Source organism: Lissotriton helveticus, chromosome 6 (genome assembly GCF_964261635.1).
Source record: "Lissotriton helveticus chromosome 6, aLisHel1.1, whole genome shotgun sequence".
NCBI lineage: Eukaryota > Metazoa > Chordata > Amphibia > Caudata > Salamandridae > Lissotriton > Lissotriton helveticus.
In genome coordinates, this window is record NC_136067.1 from 601,416,597 (window position 1) to 601,443,032 (window position 26,436).

Consider the following 26,436-nt stretch of genomic DNA (forward strand, 5'->3'; position numbering starts at 1 on the left):
CAATGCAATAGGTCTCGCATGTGTTAGAGTTTAAGCTTTTGGCATTGTAAATGACAATGCCTTTTATTTATCTGTTTTGATAATTAACACACAAATAAAAGGCATTGTTATTTACAATGCCAATAAGTCAAAGTCTTTTAAATGGGAGACCTATTGCATTTCAAAGAAGCGTCCGGCATTGTCCTAGGCTGCTTGCAGTAGGTGAAACTGATTAAAGGAAATAGTGCTTACAGAGTAAATAAGACGTACCGTGTAACAACCGTAGTAAAAGGGCCAGTCCTCATGGGAGGTTACAAATGAAGACATAGCGGTACTAAGGAGGGACTGACAAGCCTATTAACGAATCAGAAGCCAGCATTTACGAAGAACAGTGACCCAAGCCAATGACAAATATGGGCATAGAGGGGGCAGGGCTTCAAGTCCATAGTCGAATACAGCATTCCTCGCAAAGCAGCGCTTGTGCTGCCTAGGCTCAACCTAAAAATGTTGGGTTGACATTTAGGCTAAATCCACCCGCGTAGCTAGAGGGGGGCGGGGGGGGGGGGGGATCCACCCCAGGCGGCACCATTACCTGGTGCTAATGTTTTGCTTCTTTGTCATGCTTAAGGATGGGGAGGTTGGCTTTCCTGACTTGTAACGTAATGTTTTCTGGGGCATACCTGTTGGTTTGCATATCTCGATCAACTTTACCTGTGTGGTTTTATTCCCCTGCCTTTTTCAATTTTGCTGCGTGCGGTTTTGTGGTTACTCGCCCTGGCTGTTCTGCCTAGTGTGCCTTTTGTACTGTCAGTCACCAGTGTATTCAACTGTGTAGCCAACTGTGTAGCCTTTAACCGTGTCATGTATGTGCATATAACTTGCATGATCGAGGTAACTATTAGCAGCAATACTACTTTTCTCTCGGACATCTTTCAAGTGCTCACCGTCCTTTTTCCCCAGCAACACCCCCCCACCCCGCCCCCACCCCCCAAGGGGTGGCAATCTGAGGGATAGCCCCGGGCGCCACAAGCTCTAGCTACGACCCTGCCGAGAGGGACAAGAAACTGGGCGTGAATGGGTGGTTCCACGACAAGGAAAAGAAAAGAATCAGGAAGAAATGGGGAATAATGTTGCAAGTTTTATGGCTGTCCCTCATGGTGCAGAATGCAAAGGGGCCCTCCAGCGCTGCAGTCACTTTTGAAAAAAGCTATTAGCAGAGCTAACAGGTCTATCGTATACCAGCAAATAAGACACACATCCGTAAAGTGGCCCAAACTGAAAAAGAAGGATTTCCACCACATAAGAATCAGGAGTCTAGAATTAGGCAGGTGAAACAACACAACAAGCAAGGGACACTCAGTGAAATCCTTGAATGTATAATACCATTTGCATCCTAGAAGAAATAATACTAAAGAGCATGTATGGTTTAATTTACAGTGAAAGGCGACGGGAATGAAACAATAGTTGAAACTTCCAGGCTTGATAACTTAATTGAATAAATGCAACATGCATTTAATGTGAGTGAAACCTCAGGGCTTCTGGTTCAAAGCCTGTCAAAGACGACTCTACCATTTACACTTAAAAAATAGATAGCATTTAACAAGGCTACTGGGTAATATGGTCATTTGAATGAGAAATCTGTATCATATGTGTAAAATGAATCATAACTGTAATTTTTGGGGTTTAGAGACAGAGAAATGTCACCTGGTTGGTTCTGGAGAGCCTGTACCCATGCCTCGAATTCGCCTTAGCAAGGTGTAACCTTTTTACCCCTGCACGGTACACATGACAATCATGCAGTCCACTGGAGGTACTTTTGTACCAAAGATTGAGATCTGGAGCGGAGTTTTGGGGTTCAATATGAGCACACCATGTGCTCCCTCTTTATCAAGCATGGCTACCATCAGCTCACCTGGTTTTCAAAGTACTGACAGTGGCGGTAGCAATATCGTCTATGATGGAATTACAAGCATTTTTACCTGTTCATGTTGGGCAGAATCATCTAGTGGCCTCTACTGACTTTTTCAAAGAGGTCAACCATTCCCCTGCAACCGGTACCTTCGCCAATTCGTGTCATGTGGCACATGGTTGCTGCAAATGTTTACCTGTAGGGTGTGGAGAGGATGCATGTAACAGGTGTGCATGACACAGGTGGCCATAGGAAAACTGGAATCCATTTTTATTTGATGCATTCAAGCAGTACTTAAGATGGAGGGTTGGAGGTAGAGTTCATGCAGCAAATTTGAAGTGCTGTCCTCCACTCAGGATATTCCAGGGATCATTTGTAGTGGGCCAGACTGTAGAGTGTTAATGAGAGAAGACAGAAGGCCCCTTTTGGAGCTAAAAGCTTCAGACTGTCCTTTCCTGACCCATTGTTATCTGGAAAGGCTGTTGCTCCCTCCATGGTTAACGGGTAGTTTCATGGGGTAGCCTGTCTTGCCTGTGCACCCTTGCTTTGGGTTTATCCTGCCTGAAGTCTCCATGCTTCTCTCCAGTTTCCTGCTCACACTTAGTAAAAAAAAGAGCTTGCTGGACAAGTCTGAGTGGAATGAGCAAAAGGGCAGAGCTGTCCGAAAATGAAACACTGAAATACACAACTGCTGTCTGTAATTTAGTGTAAAATGGGACATAGACTTCCAGAAAGAGTGCCAAGATCTCTCTTCCCGGAATATATGGTCGTCACACCAGTGCAGAGTAAATTGTCTCCAATCTTCAGAGCTTGTGTATCCACTGTCAACTCCCCTGTGAATCGGAGGATCTGGGAACATCTATCAATACTGCAAAGAGGGACTGCATAGATTCTACTAGCTCTCTCCCTCAAAGAAAATTGATCAGGAGAGACATTTGAGGTGTCCTTCATGAAGGAGATTTTGCTCAAAAGAAGAGGGGCCAAGAAACTTGCTGTGCTGTGTTGAATTAAAGGGAGACTGTAGAAATGCTCTATACTTAGTAAGATATGGCACATTCCTGCTGTCTCCTAGAGTGGAGAACTGTGTGCTGCCTAGCGCCAATGCAGACACCCTTGTGGCATGTTGCAAGAGTGCTTGCTTTACAGGTAGGATTGTTTTTGTGCAGGAAGGGACACCCTCCTGGACAAAAACAATCCTTGGAGACAATTTCCTCTTTCTATGTGTGCTGCCGAATGCAGCACATGAGGAAATTGGAAAAAACTGAAATGAGCCTGTGTGTAGGGGAATATTTATGAATAACAACAAGGGAACTTGTGCACAAAAATAACGCTTGCAATGACCTGATCACTTTAACAGCTCTTAATATGATAATAGCAGGTGGTACTTGCACTTAAGTTCACTGATTATAGTAATCAAGAAAAATTATCTAGAACTGTGCCTTCGGCCTAAAGGACATTGTGAAGCTCTTACTTCACATAAAGCACAGAGTGATATATATACCTTCCGAAAAAATCTTGCAAAACCAAATACATTGCATTATGAACAATGAGAACTAAGGGAAAACATTCTTCACTGTACTTCTCCGACAGCACTATCCAGGCTGTGGCTGGTCTGCAGCGACCCCCATCTGAATCCACCCTAACCTTCCCACAGGGATCTCTGTATTCTCCTCTGGCTTTCGATATTGTAAAGTTTTTCCTAAAATGTTAATGTTCCTTTTACCCATGTGTGCAAAAGGAAGCTACTATATACTCCTGCCTCTATAACCAGTGGTTACACAACAATTCTGTCCAACTGGTTTTCTTGAGCTTTCAAAAACATCAAGGCCCTTATTTAAGCTGGGCTTACACCGCCGTTGCGTCCCTTGTATGTGACGCTGTGGCGGCGTAATCAATGCACCATACTGCGCCCTATTTACAAAGTGACACATCTAGGCAGACGCGTCTCTTTGTAAATGCCTGCGCTACATTATACCTGCATCAGGTATAATGTATTCACGGTGGGCCTTACCAGGTAAAAAAGCCTTGTAGAAGTGGCGCAGTGAAATCTATGAGATTTCACTTCGCCATTTCTACGACTTACCTGAATAAAATCTTTACGCCTGCTTCATGCAGGCATAAGGAGCAATGCAGGGCCTTTGACATGGGACTTGCCCATGTGTAATGACACCATTGCTGGAGTTGAGTAAGTTTTCTGACACACTCCAGCAATGTGTCATTACTGCACCACCAGATACACCAGGATTCCTGACGTATCTGGTTAGTCCTTGCGACTTGGGGCACCAAAGTGTAAATTCAGCGCATCCTAGGTGTCGCTAGGAGGGCGCAATGAAAAGTGTTGTATCACTGTTTTTCCACAGCGATGCACCACTTCTCATAAAGGAGGCCCCTCGAGTAGTAGAAAGTCAGTATGGAGGAGGTCACTTCTGCTCTGAAGCCCGGCCTTCCCCTTATCAGAAAAGGAACACTGAACCTGTAGTTACTAAGAGGCTTCACACAGTGAAGATAGAACGAAATCAGCATAAGAAAGTTATTACAATAAAAACGTTAACAAATTAAACAAAACAATGTATTAGTACTCCGTGAAAGTGCATGTCCTGCTCCTTCCGCTTTCTCTCTCTCTCTCTTCCTACCCATCCCCACCTCGCAAGTCATGCTCCATTCCCTCCTTCCCAGTGTGAAAACATGAACTGTTGATCGTGGGGGGGGAGGAACTACTGAAGCAACAGCCTCAATTCTTGACAGGGTGAACCACAAAAAGTCACTAAATTAGCCTGTGCTAACTCTCAGGTAGATTGGCACAAAAGCAGTCAGGTTTAACTTGGAGGAAACGTGTAAAGTATTTATGCAGCACGTAAACAGTAATAAAGCAAAAACACAACACAAGAAAAATCCCACAACAATTCACAAAAATAGGGAAAATTTAAATACATTTTCCAGAAATCCAATCAGTAAAAGTGTCTTTATACATTTTTAAAGTTTAAAGTGAAAAATAACGCCTAAGAGATCGAAAGTCCAACCACGGACATCTAGTTGAATAAGACTGGGGCAAAGTCTAAAGTTATGGCCGACTACAATGAAGCCCGGTTTGGAAATGAGAAGTGGATTGGGCCCTGTCTGCGTTTATCTGCTTTTAGCTTCGGGCTTAGAAGAATTTTTCAGAAAGAATGTATGAGAAGGTAAAGTTCAGTAGGGCAAGGCTTGTCCGAGGAGGAGGCATCGTGGTCGGAAAGCCACTGGACAAAGTTGTGGTAATTTCTACGTTGTACACAAAGTCTCTTTTATGGAAAATCTCCGGTGGGATGAAGATGCAGGGTAAAGCTGATGAGGGCTTCATGAAGTTGGATTCCCATTCTTCAAGGAGCTGCTGAAAAGGATTTGTGGTTTCAGAGAAGAGCGCAGCAGGAGCTGCAGCAAAGTCAGGTCAATGAGCGATGCACCTTAGGAGGGTTATCTGGACACCTTCAGCACCACTGCCAAGGGTCCAGGACTGGAGGGGCAAAACATGGAGTGTCAGAACTCACTCATGTTGGGTCCAGGTTCAGGGTCATGATGGTTGGAGCATTTTCTGTCCCTGAAGCTCTGATCAGGAGGCAAGCCAACTAGCCCTTCTGGAAGTCTTTGTTTCAAGCAGGAAAGCATGTCCCAAGAAGCAGGGCAGTCTTCTGAGGGTGCAGGGCAGGCTTTAGGCAGCAGGGCAGTCCTCTTGGTGCAGCATGGCAGTCCTATTCAGTAGTTATCAGGCCACAGGCAGCAGGGCAGTCCTCTGAGACTCCTTCCACGTGTCCAGAAGTGAACTGAAAAGTGGGTCTGAGGGTGCTATTTTCATACCTGGTGCCAGCTTTGAAGTGTTAGAAACTTCTGGAGTGTTCCCCCTACAGAAGTGTCTGGAATTTTCAGCCTCCCTCCCTAGTCCCAGTCTGTTTGGGGCACAATAGGTTATTGTGAAATTCTTTGTGCTTCAGCAGAGGCAGGGTCTTTGAAGTACAAGTAGTGCTGTGCATAGCTCCACCCTACTCCTGCTTGGATGAGTCATTCTGCCAACAGCCAGTCACTCTATTGTGTGGCTGTCTGGTAGGAATACACTAAAGTCAACTGCTAGCTATACCTAGTCATGTGACCCAGGAAACAGGCTGAAGGCACCAAATAGGACAAAATAATGCTAACTTTCTAAATGTGGCATTTTTAAAATTGTGACTTAAAACCCGGCTTTACCAATAAAGTGGGTTTTAAATTACAATGTTTTAGACACCGAATACAAAATTTTTACCTTCTCCCAAACAAACGTTACCACTCATTAAATATAATAAGGGATCCCAACATATTCCCACTGGAGAGGTAGGCCTCACAGTAGTGAAAAACTAATTTGCGAGTTTTTCACTATCAGGTCATGTGAAACTTAAAAATACGTAGCCAACTACTCAAATACAATGCACCCTGCCCTAGGGGCTGTTTAGAGACTACTGTATGGGTGACTCATATGTAATAGAAAAGGAGTTTTATGCTTGGAAAGGGGTTTATTTTACCAAGTTGAATTGGCAGTTTAAAACTGCATAAAGGGGGGGGGTGGCAGAGATGGCGGCCAAGCGGTCCTAACCTCCTTGAGCTCCGCCATCTGTTGAGGGAATTGCAATGCTGCGGATGGAGCTGAGGCAAGGGTGACTTTTGTGCAATGCGATCGGCTGTGACACAAGATGTCACCAACCTTGCCTACCCAAGCAACGGAATTTAGGAAGGAGCTGGAGAGGCCAGCTCTGACTTGAGGTGAGAAGCAGAGGTGGTGTGAGCGTGCCTCAGATGGGGGTGGTGCCCTAGCCGTCCCCCATGTGCCTGAGACCTGACCCGGGCGCCCACTGGTGCAACAACTGCAGTGTGGCCCGTCAGAGGACTGGGCCAGATTAAGGGTGAAAGCGGCTCCCCTTGGACTGTGTTGGCGTGGTGGCTGTGGGGTGCTGTCTGAAAACTAAATTGTGGATGTACACCAGGATGAATCAGAGGAGCTCTACACGCCCTGGAGGAGAGCAACTGCCTCTTGGACAGTGGTGGCAGCGGGGGGCCTGCTTTGGGGAGCAGGCGGGCCTCCTAGTTTGTGACCGCATGGCTTACTGGAGGAATGGCTGCGAAGGCCAGGGGGGCATAACTGGGACGGACTAATCGTGACATTGGCCCAGCGCCACGATGGATGGAGCGGCGCATGAGTGAGTGATCTCCTGTTGGGCCCTGTGTATCTGGCTGGTGCTCCCAGTGTGAGAGGTGCTGGCGAGTGGGGGCTCTCCTTTGCATCAGTGGTGGTTCCTTCAGACAAGATAGTGCAGCTCCTAGGATTTTGTGGAGTGACACTGAGAGGAGTGTGACACGGAGTCCCCGTGGGCTCCTAGGGTGAGAAGATGGTGACACCCCGCCAAAAAGGAGAGTACAATATGGAACTTGCTTTCCAAGCCCCCATCCAAGAAAGAATTGTCAAGTGATGTAAACCCTGAGGTTGCCCCAGTGGACCAAGAAGGAGAAGCAGCTTCAGTCACAAGCTCATTCTTGGAAATCCTCTTCGGAGTATTGAGATCTGACTTTGCGGCCCTAAAGCAAGAAATAGAGGCGGAGGTCAAGGATCTGTGGATGGAGATAGGTGAACTAGAACATAGAGTGAATTACCTGGAACGTACCGGGGACTCTCGAGAGGAGAAACTGGACATTTATTGCAGAGAGTTCTTGGACCTCCAAAATTTAGAATGCTGAGCTTAGATATCAAGTGGAGGACCTAGAGAACAGATCCCGGAGAGCCAATATATGCATCGAAGGGATACCATTGCACATGGCTGCAAACGATCTGGAGGACTATGTCCGATGACTTTTCCACCACGTAGCTCCCACTCCAGAACCACAAGCTATCATATTAGATTGCATGCACAAAGCTGGGCACCTGGTGAGTTCCCCTGGGATGCATCAGGATATCCCTGTGTGTCTCCATACCTACACGCAAAAAGAGACGATTATGAAAGCAGCTAGAGACCGCATTGAATTTGAAAGTTCTAAGGTGTGGCTCTACCGGGATCTGTCCCCATTACAATACAAAGGTGATGCCATCCAAAACCCCTTACTGAATTTCTACAGGGAGTTCGCTATTGTTGGGGCTACTCATTTCACCTTAGTTTTGTGTGGGACAAGGGAATTCTTTTTGTCTGCACCATGGGGGAGGCGAAAGTTCTGATGGACCCTGACACCGCTAAATCTGGGGACACTCCAGAAGACAGTAACCGACAAACAAATACTAAGAAACAACCTCAGCATTCTATGAGATCAAAAAGGAAGAAAGTGACTGAGCCCTCGGACGTCAAAAGTTGCAATGAGAGAGAGGCACTATTGCGATAGCTGCAGAATCAGGAGGCGTTAGAAGAGCTGACCAGTAAATAGGTTGTCCCAATTGGTTACAAGGGCAGGGCGGCATCATAGAGGATCGCAAAACCACGGAACCTACCTCCGGGTGTGCGCGGGCATGAGGGCCTAACTTAAATCTGAAATTTGAGATGGATCAGCAGGACGTCGGGGCCCGCAGTTCGGATGATCGGATAGACTTCGTTGCAAGTCGCTGGTGCCAAACAGCGGAGGGCAACTATGGCCTTCTGTTGGCAGACACTCACGCGAAACTACCGAAATGGAAAGAACACACGCTATCCTGGCTCAGGAGGTTAGCGACGTTCAGGATGACATTCCTTCCCAAGATACTTTACGTTATGCAACCCTGCCCCTCCTTCCCCCTCACACATGTGCTCACCAAACTGCAAAATCTTATAGAACAATATATATGGGCAGGAAAAAGGTCCTGTATCGCTAAACACCTGACATACTTGTCCCCCCGCACATGGTGGACTGGGGCTCCCTCATCTCAAACAGTATTATCAAGCAGAACAGCTTCGTTATCTGGTGGAATGGAGCAGACCCACTACAGAGAAACACTGGTGCTTTATCGACAAGGATTCACATATTGAAAATCCCCTGGCTCCCCAGACTCTATCGACAGCAGGGGGTATGCATCTCAGCGGTACTCCGTGCTATGGTGGGCACATGGCACGCAGTGGTAACTTCAAAGAAGTTATCCATGAGGCTCTCACTGCTGACCCCAATACTGGGAAACCCAGACTTTCTCTCAGCGCTCCATGGCACGAATTACATTCCATGGCAACAGGCGAACTGCAAAAGGATAGGCGATCTTTTCAATCACACTGGTATCATGGACATCCAGCAGCTCCAAGATGGCTCTGGTTTACCCTCCTCGACACATTGGCAATACATGACTATCCGACATTGGGGTATGCAGCCATTGCTGAAACCACACACAAGTAGACATCTTCTGTCATTTGAAAAATGGCTTATCACTAGATACACAGACAAAAAACTGATATCAGACATATACACTTTCCTAAATACACCTCAGAAACACACTCAATCAGCAGCGCAATTGCGCTGGGAGAAAGAATATGACTGACATTTCACACCAAAAGAATGGTCTGATATTTTTTTGTAATTTTTTTTTTAAAGACCTTTATTGTACAGTTTCAGCTTGACACAGCATAAGGCCTACAACCCATTTGGGCCGGCCGCGGCAGGACTAGAGTTAAGGCATTATAAATAGGATAACACAGCTGCGTGGCCGACAACCCGAGGGTCCGGCAGCGAATAGAATACTATGTGTACGATATAGCAAGTATTTCAGGCATACGACATGGCTTAGGTCTATGATTTTACAATAACCAAATAACAAAACTTTTCTGCGAACTGTAATGGCACACGTAGCACAGCAGTCCCACACAGGTGAGAGAGGAAACGTCTATACCTTGCAGTAGATTGTCAATCATCAGTGCGGCCACCAACCCAGCCCCCACAGCCCAGCATTCGTGCACGAAGGGCAGTAAACAGCACACCAGGCACCACCATCAGCCTCGAAAGACCAGGCCCAGCTCTCAATCTGAAAGGTCCTCATCCGGATCAACTCGTGGTGGTTCACAGATATCCCCCCTAAATTTATTCCATGCCCCCCAGATTTGTCCCCATTTTGCCGGGCACCCTCGATGAACAAACACTGCCTTTTCGGCCACCATGGCCTCGTCCATATCTTTGCACCAGTCTCTCAGCGTGGGCAGGACGTCGGAACCCCACAGTTTGGCTATATTGCGCTTCGCCACCATCATACCCAGCACAGCCCAATCCTGCTGGCGATGAGTCAGATCTTCCGCCTCCCAAATGTTCACCAGACAGCGACGTGGGTTGGCCAGCAGGGAAACGTTCGTGGTTTGAGAAATGGTTCGCATAACAGCTGCCCAGTACATGGCCACACCTCTACAGTCCCAGATCGTGTGGTAAAAAGTCCCCCTCTCCCCGCAGCCACGGAGGCAGAATTCGTGAGAGGCCCTCCCTATTTTGTGAAGAACCGTTCTGGTGTAGTATGTGCGGTGAATAATTTTCAACTGTACCAGTTTAAGTCTAGACGGAATCGCCGATTCCTTCGTCGAGGAGAGCACTTCCTGCCATTCAGAGTCATCAAGATCGCCGATATCTCCCGCCCAACAAAGGCGTAACTTGGATAGCATATCAGGGAGGTTGTTGACCAGTTTCCTATATGTGAGGGATGTCCCTTTGTGGGGCATATGTTCTGTAAGCAGTCTATCTTCTAGCGGGGTGGAGTCTTCCAATGTTGTACCGGTCGGGATGGTTGAGAGAAGTGCGTGTCTTATTTGCAAATATCTGTAATATTCTGATTGGGCCATGGCGTGGTTGGACTGTAGAAACGCGAAGTCAACTACGGTACGTTTTCTCCAGAGGTCACCCACCACGGAAATACCTATGGAGTCCCATGCCCGGAACCCCTTACTATTACCCATGTATCCCAATTGGTGTGAGTCCCACAGGGGTGTCATTAGCATAATAACGTGTGCGCAACGAAGGTGTCTATGCGCTTTGTACCAGGTCTGTATTGTGTGACGGGTCGGGCCTATCAGAGCAGACGGGACTCTACGACTATACAGGTGTCTTAGTAGTCCCCTGGGTTCAATACCCTGCCTATCCGCCACAAAGGCTGGTTCTGTTTGCGCGGCGTGGAGCCAGTAATTAATTTGCTTAAGGTGGGCAGCCCAGTAGTACAGTTCAATATTGGGTAGCGCTATACCCCCATCATACCAGTCCTTTACCAGCTTGCATTGTGCAATCCGGGCCGGTTTCCCGTCCCATAGTAAAGTCGATACAGCTGCCGCGATGTTCTTAAAGTAGGAGGGGGGTACCGGGAATGGCGTGTTCTCTAGGAGGTAAAGAAAACGGGGCAACGCCATCATTTTGAACAATGCGGCTTTGCCCAGGAGAGTGAGAGGGAGGGAGCGCCACACCTTCACGTCTCTTTTGAACCGCTCCAGAGGGGGTCCCAGATTAAGGGCGTGGAACTCGACCGGGTCGGACGAGACTTGGATTCCCAAATACTTGAAGGGGCCGTCCGTATAGTGTAACGGACAGTCCGCCGGGAGCGGGGGTGGGGTTCCAGCAAGAGCGTACAGGACTGATTTAGTCCAATTAATTCTATAACCGGAGACCCTCCCAAATTTCTCGCAGACGTTAAGGAGCACTAGAATAGATTTTTTAGGGGATGTGAGGTACAAAAGGATATCGTCCGCGTACAGAGATATCCGATCCTCCCACGTCGGCGACCATCTGATACCCCTGATGGATGGCTCCCACCTAACCCAGATCGCCAGCGGCTCGAGTACCAGCGTAAACAGTAAGGGGGACAAGGGGCAACCCTGCCGCGTCCCACGACCAAGCGTGAAATCTCTGGAGACGTGACCATTCGCTGCCACCTGGGCCAGTGGCTTAGTGTAAAGCAAATGGACCCACCCGCAGAACTTGGGGCCAAAGCCCATGTGACGCAGCACAGCAAATAGATAGGGCCACTCCACCGTATCAAACGCCATAGTGGCGTCGAGCGATAGGAGCACCGCCGGTTCATGTATACTCTCCCGGCGGGCCAGTACCGCTTGAAGGCGTCTTAGATTATACGAGGTATTGCGATTCGGCATAAACCCGGACTGATCCGGGTGTACCAGGGCGTGCAGGTGCGGAGCCAAACGCTGTGCCAGCAACTTGGCAAGGATCTTCGGTTCCGCGTTCAGTAAAGAGATGGGGCGGTAGGAGGAGCATGATTCCGGTGCTTTACCAGGTTTATGTATCGGGATCACTGTGGCAAGGCGTTGATCCCTGGGGAGTTCCCCTACTTCTAGACTGTCCTTAAACATACGGAGAAGATGGGGGGCCGTTATCTGGGCAGTGTGCTTAAACAGTTCAATTGGGAGTCCGTTGGGACCCAGAGCCTTGCCAGATGCCAGTGCGCTAGTCGCCTCTCGTATCTCTTCCACAGTGATGTCAGCGTCAAGCTCCGACGCCGCTTCAGGGGAGAGGCTGGGGATCGTCAGATCCTTAATATAGTCATAGGCTTCGTCTGTCGAGTATGGTGCCTGGGGGGCGTAGATCGCCTCAAAGTGATCAGCCAGGAGTTCGACTATGACTCCGGGGTCCGATATCGGACGCCCCCCTGGTGACGCCAAGTGCGCAATCACCCTGCCCGCTTTTTCTTTTCTGTCGAGCCAGGCCAGCATCTTACCCGCCTTGTCGCCCAGTTCGTAGACCCTATGACGGGAGGTTTGAATCCTGGTCCGCACCAACTCCCTTTGGAATGCCACCCACTCCACTCTTCGCAGTCGAACTGTCTGACCAGTCGCCGGAGAGGGGTGGGACTCCTGGTCCGAGATCGCACTCTGAAGCGCGTCTTCAAGGGCACAAAGATCGTGACGCTGAGCACGTTTCTGGGCAGCAATAAACGTAATTGCCTGCCCTCGTATGACCGTTTTGTACGCTTCCCACAGGGTACTATGGGAGCTCACGGAACCAGTATTCTCCTGAAAGTAGAGGGTGGCGGAGCTGGCGAGGGTTTTCCTCAAAGGGGCGCTCTGCAGAGAGCTCGCGTGAATGGGAAAGACGCGATTTCTATGGGGGCGGTGATTCGTGTAAGTGAGTTGCAGCGGCGAGTGATCCGAGATTCCTCGCGGACGGATGTCTGCCTCTGCAATGCCTTGGAGCCCGTCACCTGACATTAGAATATAGTCTAATCGCGAGAGACAGTGATGTGTCGCTGAGTAGTAAGTGTATTGCTGCTCGTAGGGATGCTTATGTCGCCAGCTGTCTGTGAGGCCAAGGGCTTCTATTAGGCCAGCGAGTCGCCCGCCTCCACGCACCGTCGTAGCATGTGGGTGTCTGTCCATTGAGTGATCTACAACATCATTAAAGTCGCCCCCTATTACCATCGTCGCCGTCGGCAATGACAGTAGAAAGGCCGCAAGGGCCGCATGTGCCGTGGCATGTAGGCCCGGCGGGACATACACGGATACAAAATTGAAGAGTTGGCCCTCCCACTGTATCGTCGCAGCTGCAAAGCGGCCCTGGGAATCAATTTTGGTCTGTTGACACTGCATCGGAAAGTTCTTCCGAATAAGTATTCCCGTCCCTCTGGAGCCTGAGGAGAAATCCGCATGTGCTATGAATTTATACCCCCATCTATCCATCGCTCTCGAGGCCAGGCCCACAAGGTGAGTCTCTTGCAAGAGGACTATCGCCGGGTTGCAGCGCTTCAGGTATTGGAGTACTAGGCCCCGCTTCACCTTGTCGCCTAGACCCCTGACATTCCATGTGAGGACCGTGAAAGTGGACGCGTGAGAGGAATGTGGCATGCACTGCTCAGGTGTAACCATCATGTGTACTGACATTGAGGTGCGCGTGTGATTTCATACTGGACATCCGGGGACGGGTCCCATATCCCACCTCTGAAAGGAAAGTGTCTCTAACTAAGTGCGTAACATGTGCCATAGAACTTGTCATAGTGCAAAATTCGAAACCAAAACAATCAAACATTCCCCCTCCTCCCCCCCTCCCCCCCTCCCTGCTACACGGGACCAAAACCGCCCGCCTCCCCAACTTAGCAGAGTGCTCAATCCCATCCCAACCCAAAGTACTTGCTTGCAAGGGGTAAGTAGCTCTGCGACCTCACGAGCGGCTCCAAGTGTACTCCTCTGTCCCGCTCGGAGTGCCCGCCGAGGGTTACTTCGGCAGTGTTCAAATGAAGTGCCGCTCAAGGACTCCGAATGCAGGGGCCTATTCTTCTGTGCGTTCTCCGTCCTCTAGGCCTGATTCTGCAAATAGATCCTGGCTATGATCTTGAGTTGTCTGGTGAGCTGGTTGAGGATCCGGCCGGTGGCCACGCTGGTTCCTGTCATGTCTCCGCGGAGCCTCCACTTGTCTCCATCCGTCCAGCCAGTCTCTCGCCGCCTCTGGGGTATCAAAGAACCACGTCTTGTGATTATCCACGATTCGTAGCCTTGCCGGGAAAAGCATGGAATAGGGTATTTCCTTAGCCCGTAGAGATTTTTTGATGTCAGTGAAAGTCTTCCGGCGCCGGGCCACCTCAGCCGTGTAGTCTGGGAAGAAGGCAAGAGTGGAGTTCAGTACCTTAACAGGAGCAGAGACCCTGGCCGTCTGCAGTATGGCGTCCCTGTCTCGGAAGTTAAAAAGTCTAGCCAGCACTGGGCGCGGTTGCGCCCCTTGTTTGGGCTTTCCTCCAGGGACCCTGTGCGCCCGTTCAACAGAAAAGAAATTTGAGAGGCCCTTTGGCTGCAGCTTAGTCCTGATCAAATCCTCCACATACAGATCCATGGATTGCTTGCCCTCCGACTCCGGAATACCTAAAATTCGGACGTTGTTTCTTCTGGAGCGCCCTTCCTGATCGTCCAGTCGGTCCTGCAGTTTCCTGGTGACCGCCTCCATGCGCTCCACAGCAAGTTGTAGTTCCGAAGTGTCTTCCACCAATGATTTGGTGACTACTTCCACCTGCGCCACACGTTCCGTCATCTTGTGGAGGTCTGCCCTCAGCAGGCCAACGTCCGTCGATATAGACCCCACCGTCGTCTGCACACTGGAGAGCATCTGCATCAGATCTTCTAGTGTAACTTTTTTGGAGCCGTCTCCCTCCGCACTCTTGTCCGTTGAAGTGCGACCCTCCGGGTGTCTCGCAGCGTTTTTTTCAAATGCGTACTTTTCAAGCTTGGATAGCGCCGCCGAGTGTCTGGGTCCTCTTCCCGCCATAGCGTTGATGTGGTGGAGCGTGGCTGTGGGCAATCCGGCAGTAAAAATGGCGTCGTCAGTCAGGGACACTGGACCGCCGCAAGGGGGATCAGCGTCAGATACTGCACACCTCCACACACTCGCCAACACTCCTTATACGCCTTCCAGGCTGAAGTGGCGCACAATTGACCTGCCCTGCTTAAGCCCCACAGGAATCTCGGGCTCTGCAAGGACTGTTTGGCCTCAGCAATATCCCATCAAGTCTGGCTTCACCGACCCCGGGGGGGCCGTCGCTCAGGTCGTCCCGAGGGTTAGTGGTCGGTGTAGTAAAGGCTGTCCAATGTATTACAGTCGGCTCCCACCTCCGAGATGCAAGTCCGGGAAGAGGTGGGGGCGGGCGCCGCAGCCGTGCACCGTCCACACAGCAGTGCGTCGGACCTCCTGATATCGGGGCGCTCAACCACTGGGACCGTCGCCCCCCGCACCCCAGGGCAGTAGCGTTGTCAGGCGACCCACCTCCGGTCCCGTTCAGGACAGCCGGCGCCACCGACCGCAATGGGCCGGCGGTAACTTCCGGCAGGGCTCTCCCGGTCACAGGGCACTTCCAGTCGGCCTGCTGAGTTGCGAGAGGTCGGCGTCCAGCGGCAGTCTCAGGGCCCTCCTCTGCACCACGGTGTATCTTCGTCCGTCGGCAGTCGATTCGGCCCGGAGTAGGGTCGGATCACACCCTTCAGCGTCGGCACTCCGGCCCGGCCACCCGAGGCACAATTTGACGGCTGGAGAAAACGGATTTATGTACTGGGAGCCGCTTCAGTCTCAGAGCTCCCGCACTACGCCGCCATTTCGTTTGGCTCGTAGCCACGCCCCCGAATGGTCTGATATTTAGAAACGAGCAAACACAGCGGCATGTAGTGCCACAGGCAAGGGGACACTACTCCAATTAGTATATAATTGGTATTATAAGCCTGAACACACTGCACACTGGAAACGGGGAGGAGATCCCACATGCTGGAGGAAATGCAGGGCTACCGAGCCACTGAGACATCTCTTTTGGCACTGCCCTGCTACTGGCAGGAGATACTAGATGCAGTGGATGAAATATTCAATACCAAACTTCTGAGATTCCTGATTTATGTTCTTCTGGGTGTCCCCAATGCTCAGACATATTGCCTTTGGTTGTTAAAGGAACGCGCAATGGCCTTCTCTATATGTGCGGCCAAACAAACACTCCTCAGTAGATGGGGCACATGTAAAATACCACAGCATGTGGATTGGCTCCACAAAATGTGGGATCTTTTTGGCATGGAAAAGCTCACAGCAGTTTCAGAGAATCTGCTACCTCGATTTGGGTACATAAATAAGGAATACAGGGAACTGATATGTCCCGCCTACCTCCGCATGGTGCGCTTAATACTGGAGGACCCATCCACCACACAGTCAGCCCCACGCACTTAAGGTTCCATAGGCATTACCTACCATCTCTATTTAGTAGAAAAGATACTGTGGCCTCTTCTACTGCGATCAAAAGATTATCCCCTTTCCCTATTTATTACTATTCCTCATTCTTAGGGGCATTACTGTCGATGCTCTCTTTATCTTCTCTCCCTCACCGGTCGTTGGATGTAGGTGAGATGATTTGTATCGTTTATTATTTCAATATGCTTAAAACAATAAAACATGCTTTGAACATAAAACTGCATACAGGCTACGATGCCAGTCCTGAAACATGATTTAAGGGGCTAATAAAGTGGGTCTCACAATAAGTGCTGAATCCCACTAGCAGCATTTAACCTACCAGCGCTAGGTATATGGTATACCACTTTACAAGAGACTTATAAGTAAATTAAATATGCCAATCATATGTAAGTCAATTTTACCATATTATAGGATTTTAGTAAGTAAACACACGCACTTTAGTACTCTTAGCATTGGTAAAGTACACAGAGTCATAAGGCCAAGATAAACAAATTCAGCAACACAAGAGGGGAGAAGGCAAAACATTTGGGAGCAGTACCACCCTAAGGCAGACAGGTCTAACACCCAGTCTTACTCAGTTACCTCACTGCTTCTGCATTGATCTCTTACTTGCCCCACTGCTACCAACACCAAGCATTGCTTCAGCTCTTTATCTCCCTTTTTCTCTGTCTTTTCCATACCAGCCTCTCTCTCGCTACCTTCTGCTTGTAACCTGCCACTTCCACTATTGGTTTTGCAGGTAGTTGTAGAATTGTTCCGGCACTTGCAAGCCAGTAACAGCATGCAGGCATCTTGTAATGCTATTTTATATGCCTCTAAGATGGCTACTACATTGCATAGATATAACCCGGTGGCCATCTTGGAGCTAGATAGAAAAAGGTTGCAAGATGGCCAAGCTTTGCTAATGCTTGTGACATAAATTCAAAAGCATTGACACATGCAATATTGGCTCCGGCCATCTTGGAATGTCTTCTTTGCTTCCAAGATGGCTGTAGCACTTCATGTAGATGCTACCTGGCTGTGATCTTGGAAATGTGGAAAATAAAGTTTTGTACCATTATCTTTTAAACTTCCAAGGAGGCCACTACCTTCCACGTACATGCAAAGTGAAAGTCATCTTGAAAGTATACAAAGTAACAATCCAAAATGCCCACCTGTAGCTATTAACTTCGCCAGTGCTTGCTCTGCCATTCTGCTGGGACTGGCAAAGCCAACACTGCCTGCAAGCTAGCAATGGGAAAGCATGACCCATGTACTTTGCCATTGTCTGTTAAACTTCTTGTTGAAATGGCTGACTTATTTAATACAACCATGTTGGTGAGGTTACTGAAGTTCTTTGTGTCTGTTACTTGTAATGCTCGTGGTAGGGTTGTTGCACTCGAGGTGAGAGGCTGATAGCAAATAGACAAAATGCAGAAGCCGTTGGGCGACAGAAGTGTAAAGGTGCAGGACTATGGGTACTCAAACTGACACCAGGATGTCACTGTGGTGTAGGGTGCCGTTTCCATGGAATTAAATCACCTCCTAGGAGGTGGAAGGATACATCTAAACAGCCAATAGCATGATGATTAGAGAGAGAGCCATACTCATTTGTTCTGATCCAAGATGCAACTGGCAAGGTCTCAAGCAAATGGCTGAAGGAGGCACTTCAAAACAAGACAAAGGTTGAAAGGGTGCTAATAGATAGCTCACTTTGTGTACTATTGTATCCAAAAGGGTGACGTCCCCAAACCTAATAAGTGGAGCTAAGAATTAAGTGTGAGGATATGGATACTGTGAAGTCCACAAGATCAATTGCCCTAGAAGCCTTTTTAATTCATATAAATAGAGCTATTCTTCCGTTTTAAATAAACTAATACATTAATTTAGACCTTTGATTGAAATCTGGTGGTAAAACACTGCTGCAGACATGCTAGAGCAGGGTTTCACCTCTGTTATAGTGGGGAAAACGAGGCACAACAGGTAGGAAGAGAATTTCTAAGCACTTTTGGGCATTTTTACCCCTATGCAAATATTTACAGTAATATTCTGGTGATGCCCCACAGATCTAATACAATTTGAAACGGACTAGCTGAATGACGGGCACAATAATACTGCATCAAAGACACATTCTTTCTGCAAACATCTAAATTGGTGCAATTAAAAAATTGCAGAAATCAGGGCAGTTAATTCACAATGGCATGCTCTCTGTAGTTTGAAAATGTTCGATATTGAGTTGAAACCTGGGCCGGGAAAGGTGCAGCCGGACCCGATGGGGGCCCGGGGCAAACGCCACCCGGAGGCGGGATGCCCCACCCCGTTGCGGAAACACGCAAAAGAGGGGGCGACCATGATTGGTCGCCCCAAGGTAGTGGACAGCCCCCCCAATCAGGGGGCGAGGTGGCAAGCAGTTGGAGTTTTAAATAGGGGCACAAGGCCCAAAGCTAGCTTACAACCGCACCCAGCAAGAAGAATACTGAATCCCCGCCGAAGCGAATTACTTATGGGGGACGAAGGTCCATCCAGAGGAGCAGCAAATGACAGCAACCCCCAGGAGGAACACAGACCGGACTGAGGGCGACGGCAAGCAGGCGGCGTGAACCAGGCTGTTGAGGCTGGAGGAGGCATTGAGGCGGTGCCAGAAGTGATAGGGAGCAGCGACGGAAACGAGGCTGCACCTGGCAGGGAACTGTGGTCGGCGGAGTGTGCGACGGGGAGGCCAGTGATCAGCGAGCAGGCAATGTGGACCAGGCTGTCAAGGCGGAAGGCGGCTCTGGGAGTGATGGGGAGCAGCGGCGGGAATCAGGCTTCATCCGGCAGGAACAGGTCATGAAGGAGCGGTCAACATAGATGCTGGAAGAGAGGTGAACAGTAAGGTTGGTGATCTCCCCGGAGCCTCCGGGACAACCAGGGACGCAAAAGAAGTCACCCGGGCAGTGGAGAGATAGCAGCGTGGAAGCTGGGGGCGGCAAGAAAGGCCAGAAAACAGGAAGGCTCGGCGGGGCGGGCCTTGTGAGCAAGCCTTAGAGAGCCATGAGCTGTTTTTTCCTGCAGCACATGTGAGGAAGCCAGTGAACAGCGGTGGCTGCAGGCTTTCAAAATGAGTTTTTGGGGTGAAAGATGAAGGAGTAATCACCTGCAAGGAGGCCAGTGAGCAGCGGTTGCTGCAGGATTTTGAAATCAATTGTTGTGAAGAAAGATAAAGGAGTAATCAAATGGAATATGGCCGAAAGGCGCGGGGCAGCTGGCAGGGAGACACGGCTGCCAGCATGTTTCAGGGAGGTACAGGATGGTGCGGAGGTCCCCCAGTAAGGGCAGAAGAGGCTACAAGTGGATGCGGGGCTGAAGCTAGATGCAGACCTACAGCCCATTCTGGATAAAGCCAGGGCTTTGGTGACCCTGAAAGGGAAGTCGGGAGGGGTCCAATGGAAAGAGGAAGATGCCAAGGTGGGCCTCCTCTCCCACACTACCCCCCAAGCGACCATAATCAATGGGCATGCAGTCAAAACGCCGGCCCCCAAGAAACCAAACAAGACAGGAGCAAGGGATACAGCGGGTGAAAAGGCAAAATACATCGGGGACAGGAACAGAGCCCGGGTCAGAGACAGAGCGACATCATCACTGGAGGGGCTGTCCAGCACGGACACCAATGAGGGGTGTGTGGCCAGCACAGCGGGCCCTCGAGAACCACACAGCAGGCGGTGCATCGAGATGGACAATGACAATGGTAAGCACCATGCAGAAAACGCAAGGAGAAGGCGTGAGAAGAAGCAGGGCGCTGGTCCAGTGAAGGGGGGCCAGGGCAGATTATGAACTTTGGGACACAGCTAGGGGTAAACAATCTAGCAATGTGGGGACCATGGCATTTCCAACCCCCCTGGTTAGCAGGCCAGGGTGTGGACCAACAGGAATTCCAGGGCGAGGATTGGGGTCACAGACCTGCTCACCCAGCAGAGTGGGTGCCATGGTGGCAATAGCCGTGATCCCCAGAGGAATGCAGAGTGTAGTGGGGAAAGCCAGGGGCCAGAGCAAAGATCGAAGAAAAAAGGGGACACAAAGGGGACAACGGGTGGGTGTAGAAGACCCCCAGCGGGAGAAACAGAATGGAGAGACAGGGAAGAGGAGACCATGCAGGGGTGCAGCTTCTGACGGCAACAATGCAGGAAAAAGCAAAGCAGGGGAGGGCCCGGACCCAAGGGGGAAACCGGCCAGCGAATACATCCCCCCATCACCGGGAGAGCCCACCACCACCATGAAACTCCTAGCCCTGGCCAACCTCATCCCGCTGACAGTAAAGGAAAGGATTGGGAAAAAGGGATTATAGATATTTTTTCATTACTAGAGGTGCACATAGCTGGCTTGGACCTGACAACGCAGGACAAAAAAGACGAGGACAGGAGGGACAGACGCAAGCCCAGGGTGGAAAGGTCATTTGAGAATTGGCTAAGAGCGTTCAGGACCCTTCGCATGTGTGTTCATAGAGAAGTTTCCCGAGAGTGCAGCAGCGTTGATTTTATACAAGCAGAAGGTGCACTATGCACAACTAAAATACCAGGGTGATGCTTGGTTAAAGTATGACGAAGATTTTAGGGAAAAGATGCAGACATGGCCAGTGATTGAATGGGACTGCCAAGATATGGAGGGTTCACAACACACATGATAGCAGCCAGAGAAGTGTTCAGCACCCGGCAGCCCAATTTTCGTCCCCATGAGGCCAAAAGAAAATACGAAGGTCAGGGACAGTGTTTCAAGGGTAAGAACCAATACAGTAGCAAGTCAGGAAAGTCTTGTTGAAAATACAAGGATGCGTGTAAGAGGGGGACCGCCTGCAGGTTCAAACATGCTTGTGGGACCTGCGGAGGAAACCCTCCTCCCGTACGCTGCAGACAGGCTCAAGGGGCAGGGGCCAGCAAGAAAAAGGCCAGTGCGAAGAAATAATGGACAGGGGGCTAAAGGGAGGTGGGTGGGGGACATCTACTACCCACCCCATAACACAAGCAGACTACTATATTTATTAAGCCATTATCCCAAAACATCGGACAGACAAACATTAGCGGGAGGTTTCACAATGGGCTTCCCCATCCCATACAAAGGACATGTGGGTACACGAGAAAGCCGAAACCTGAAGTCAATACAAGAAAACCCAGGGGTGGCAAGGCAGAACGTTGACAAAGAAGTACAGCTGGGGAGAGTAGCTGACCCATTCACATCCCCTGCTAACAAATTTGATCGTATGTCCATTGGGCGTGGTACCCAAGAAGGCAAGTTCAGGTTAATACACCATCTGTCACACCCCCATGGGGACTCCATCAAAAACTGGCTAGAGCAAGGGAGTTGCTCAGTAGCATATGCATCAGTGGATAACACAGTAGAACTAATAAAACAAGCAGGGAAGGAGGCCCTGTTGGCTAAGACAGACATAGAATCGGCCTTCCAACTCCTGCCAGTACACCCAGATAGATAGCTACCACTTGCTAGGTTTCCAGATAGACGGCCAATTCTACTATGACAAATGCCTGCCAATGGGCTGCTCCATTTCCTGTGCATACTTTGAGATCTTTAGTGGGTTCTTAGAATGGGAACTGGGAGTACGCTCTCCGGCGGGGGGGGGGGGGGGGGGTCCACTACTTGGATGACTTCCTCTTCATCGGTAGGGTGGGCACAGGGAAATGTGAAAACCTTCTACGCCTTTTCATGGACTTGGCGCAGGAATTGGGAGTCCCTCTAGCTCAGGAAAAAACGGAGGGCTCAACCACAAAACTGTCCTTCCTCGCGATAGAGCTGGACTCTGTAGCCAGGGCATGCAAATTGCCGCCCGAGAAGGTGGCTGACCTACTGCAAATCATTGGAAGGCTAAGGAAACAAAAGAAGACAACACTAGGTGAGGTACAGCAGCTGCTGGGAAATTAGAATTTACCCACTAGAGTAGTCCCTGCAGGGTGCCCTTTCACCAGATGCTTGGCCTGGCTAACTAGGGGCATGACACAGAAACACCACAGGGTTCGCCTGACGCAGGGAGCAAAAGAGGACCTGGGGCAGTGGGAGGCCTTCCTGGCTAAGTTCAACGGCACCCTCATGTGGCAAGAGCCATGGGTACACGCTAACCAACTTGAGTTTTTCACGGACTTGGCAGGAGGATACAGCTTTGGGCCATCCTAGCGACAGCATGGACGGCAGGGGCATAGCCGGCCAGCTGGTGAAAGAAAGGATTTGCGGCCAACTTCTCCCTACTGGAGTTATTCCCTATTGTGGTGGCATTCTACATATGGGGCCATAGACTGGCCAACAAACAAATAATTCTCTGGTCAGACAACCACATGGTAGTGCAGGCAATCAACACAGGAACAGCTGTCCGTCAGTGATCAGACTACTATGGATACTAGTCGACCGCCAGCCACAAGCAAACATTGCGCTTAGGGCACAGCACATCCCGTGAGTAGACAACTCAATGGCGGATGCCATTTCTCGTTTTCAGTGAGACAGATTCTGGGAGCTCGCCTTGGATGCGGACCAAGTGATGACCCCGGTGCCGGAATAAGCATGGGCAAGGGTGGACCCAGGTTGAAAAAAATGCTGGACAACAGACTAGCCCCCAAGACGGAGAACCGCAAGTGGTGGACTACGTTTGCCGACATAACGGGTGTCATGGGGCGCCAGCTGTCAGGGCAGGAAGAGGACTTTCCCAGAATGGGCATTCCTGAAGGAAAAAATAAGATCATGGGCCCAGGCACACTTGAATGCTATAGCATACTACACAAAGATGGCAGCAAGGAGGTATCTGACAAGGTCCTTCCAGAATGGCTTTAAAAGGCTGGGGAGATTACAGAAAACAAAAAGGGGATAGACGGCGGCCCATTGATTCTGCAGTCCTATGGAAAATAATATGGGCACTGGATGAGATATGTACCACGGAATGGGAGGCTACACTATTTAGGAGCATTAAGTTCAATGGGGTCACTCTGCATCCCTCAGACCTGGGTTATTAGTTATAAAGGTACAAATGGTTCCGTTGAGTAAGTACCACAGGGTACTGGTTCAGAACCTGATTATTTCTCTTCACAATCAATAGTGATTTTGTACTAGACTATTATAAATGTACCACACCCCAGTACGTTTTTATAAAAAATATATATTTATTAAAATATTTGTTCTGGTTTTCAATTTTTCTCCCCAATTGTGTAGACAATTTTATACAAAAAGATAATAACAATGGGGACTATCTGACAAAGAAAACACAATAACAGATACACAGACAATTCAATGGGTGACTGTGGTGACGTAGTGCTAATGGGTGACCTTTCAAATTCAAACAATAAACAAGACAATAACAGAAATTCTCCATCCTTTTCAGGTCTTTCACTTTAGCTAGTCCAATTTCTTAAATTAGTTGCCATAGTGAGCCAGGGCATGAGATGTTTGTACATTGTACATCGATGTTTCGACACAGTATATATATGGGTTTGTAGATACATCAAGGAGGGTCTTCTTCAGGACAAAAGAAGGAAGTGCGACAGCCTATTCAAAGGAAAATAAAAATTCCTATTAGTATGGTGTGGAATAAAAAAGTACAATGTGTGAGCCGCCGTACTCTTGGGGTACTCACCCTTGGTGGTTGGGAATTCACAAGATTAAATCTATTAACTCCTCCGAGACCGGAAGGAGTTCTTTATTCAAGGATCATCTGAAAAATGGTTAGAATGACAGTTATTTTCTGCATCCCTACATATGTATGGCTACTACTCTATGGAGTTGCTGCATTCGTTATATGTACTTACCAATCAACCAGCTATTCAAACTTTAGCTGTGTATCTGTAATGAGAGGGAAAGTCTAAGTGTACTCCTCTCCCTTTGCTAAAACAAGTCCACACGTGGACACCAAAAGATGACCCTTCAATGTAAGGTCTTAGAAACTCACCCCTCTGGATATGCTTGTTGGCCTCCAGGGGGTAGTGGGTTCAAAGTAACACTGTTATTCAGTCCTTAGAGATCGTCAAGTGTTGATGCCAAAGTCCATCAGTGCTTGCTTCCCAAACCTCCTTAAATACTGGAGGCAACTTGAACATAAATTTAATTCAAGAAACTAAGCGCTCAGCGGTGCAAAACTACATGCTCCCGCCTATCCTCATCCGACCAACAGTCATAGTCTCCTTACCTGTATTCTCAAATGTCTCTCACCAACTCGCGGTCAAGTGAGCTGCGGCTGGTGCTCCCTGCTCAAATGGATTGCTGGGACACCACGTGACGATGTCACATGGCCGAGTGAGGTCTGCTGTTTGTGAATGTGGCAGCCATCTGGACCTCTGTTGCCGTCAGGATACATAAGAGTTTGAAAGCAGTGCGGAGCAACGGATGGTTACTACCGCAGCCCTAAGTCAAAGCAAGCCATTTTCTTGACAGACAGATGTCTAACAAGAGCTCGTGATACTGTGAGCCGGAGTTGGAGATTCTTTAGATCAGTGCTTACATCACGTGACAGTGTCACATGGTCAAAAGAGGTCTGACGCCCGTGACTAGAAATGTGGCGGCCATCTTAACCACTGTTCCATCATATAGAGTGTGTGCTCGACGATGTGGCAATTGTCTACTCACACCGCCCTAAACAGAACAAAACAAATTACTAGAGGGATGCTCAATAACAGCTCCTGGTTGTGCGGGTTGAGAAGAACATTAGGGATTTTGCACATGTAAATGAGAAACGTGGTGGCCATCTTGACATCTGATCCCTCTCACTGATAAAGAGTGTTAGATAATGCCTATGAGAGGATCATACAAAAAGGTGTGGATGGGGCCTATGAAGGATTTAACATCTACATTCACAAGATTAGAAAGTGACACATGAGCCGGGACCTGCAGTGGGTTGTGTATGTCCAGAGCCTGTCCCTTTAAACATGACCCATTGCTGAATAGAATTGTTGGTAAACCACAGTGCAGTCGATTACCTGCAACCTAGATATGTCATTTTAATGGTGGTGGCAGTTCACAAAAAGGTTGCATCACCCAGGGGTAGTATACATAGGTCATGTATGGCAGGAAAAGGTCAAGGAACAGTTATGTATCAGATATATGTCAAAAGCCAGTTTGCCTATTCGTTCCCTTAACCATGTTTAGACCAATATTTACTGAATCCAAGACATGTATCCACTTGCACTCCCTGGTGTTAAATGTGGACTCTGTCTCCTCCTCTAGGGTCTTGTGTCACTTTCTCAATGACCCACCACCTTAGACTTTCTACTGCGTGTTTTTATTCATGGAAGTGTTCCACTAGAGGCACCCCTTGTGTCTCACATCTAATCCGCCTGCAATGTTGCAAGATGTGTTGCCTAACCTTTTCCTTCATTTGGCCTACATAGACCCTATTACAGGGACACCTTATTGTTTATATAACCTACTTAGTGTTACAGTTGGTATGATGGTGTGCTGTGTATGTAAGATCTAAGTGATCAAAGTTCCTGCCTTCCGTGGTAAAATCACAGGCCTAGCACTGCCCACACTTAAAATGCCCTACAAGTGGAGGGAGATTCAGTTGTGTGCGAATGTCGGAATTATTCTCCCTCTTCAAGAAGGAACTCACTCCATTATCACAGATGTTTTTGTTCCTTCTGAAAGCACAGAGAGGTTTGTCGTGTCTGTCAATTTCAGTCGCGACCAAATTTCAGTATTAGTTCACGGTTTTTTGATCGCATTGCTCTTGGTATTGAAAGAAGTCACGCAAACAAGTTTGTACCCAGTGTCTTCCTTGGTTTTGATTTCCAGCAAATTCTCCCTATGGCAATACCACGCTCTTTTCCTCGCCCTTAGTAAGAGACCTCTTTCGCCTAAGCACTGAAGCAAAGTGCTAGTCTCCTGTAAGAAATCAGTTCTGTGCGAGCAGTTTCGCCTCAACCTCAGAAATTGTCCGCAAAGGAGGATGTCCCTTTGATTTTTGGGATGATGAGAATCATATTTGA

The 26,436-nt window shown here is 48.9% G+C and overlaps 1 protein-coding gene across 1 annotated transcript in view; it reads left to right on the forward strand.

The window, feature by feature from the left end:
• Window positions 1-26,436, forward strand: part of LOC144762793 (CD109 antigen-like) — a 1,211,849-nt gene that overhangs the window by 450,554 nt on the left and 734,859 nt on the right. The window lies entirely within an intron of this gene.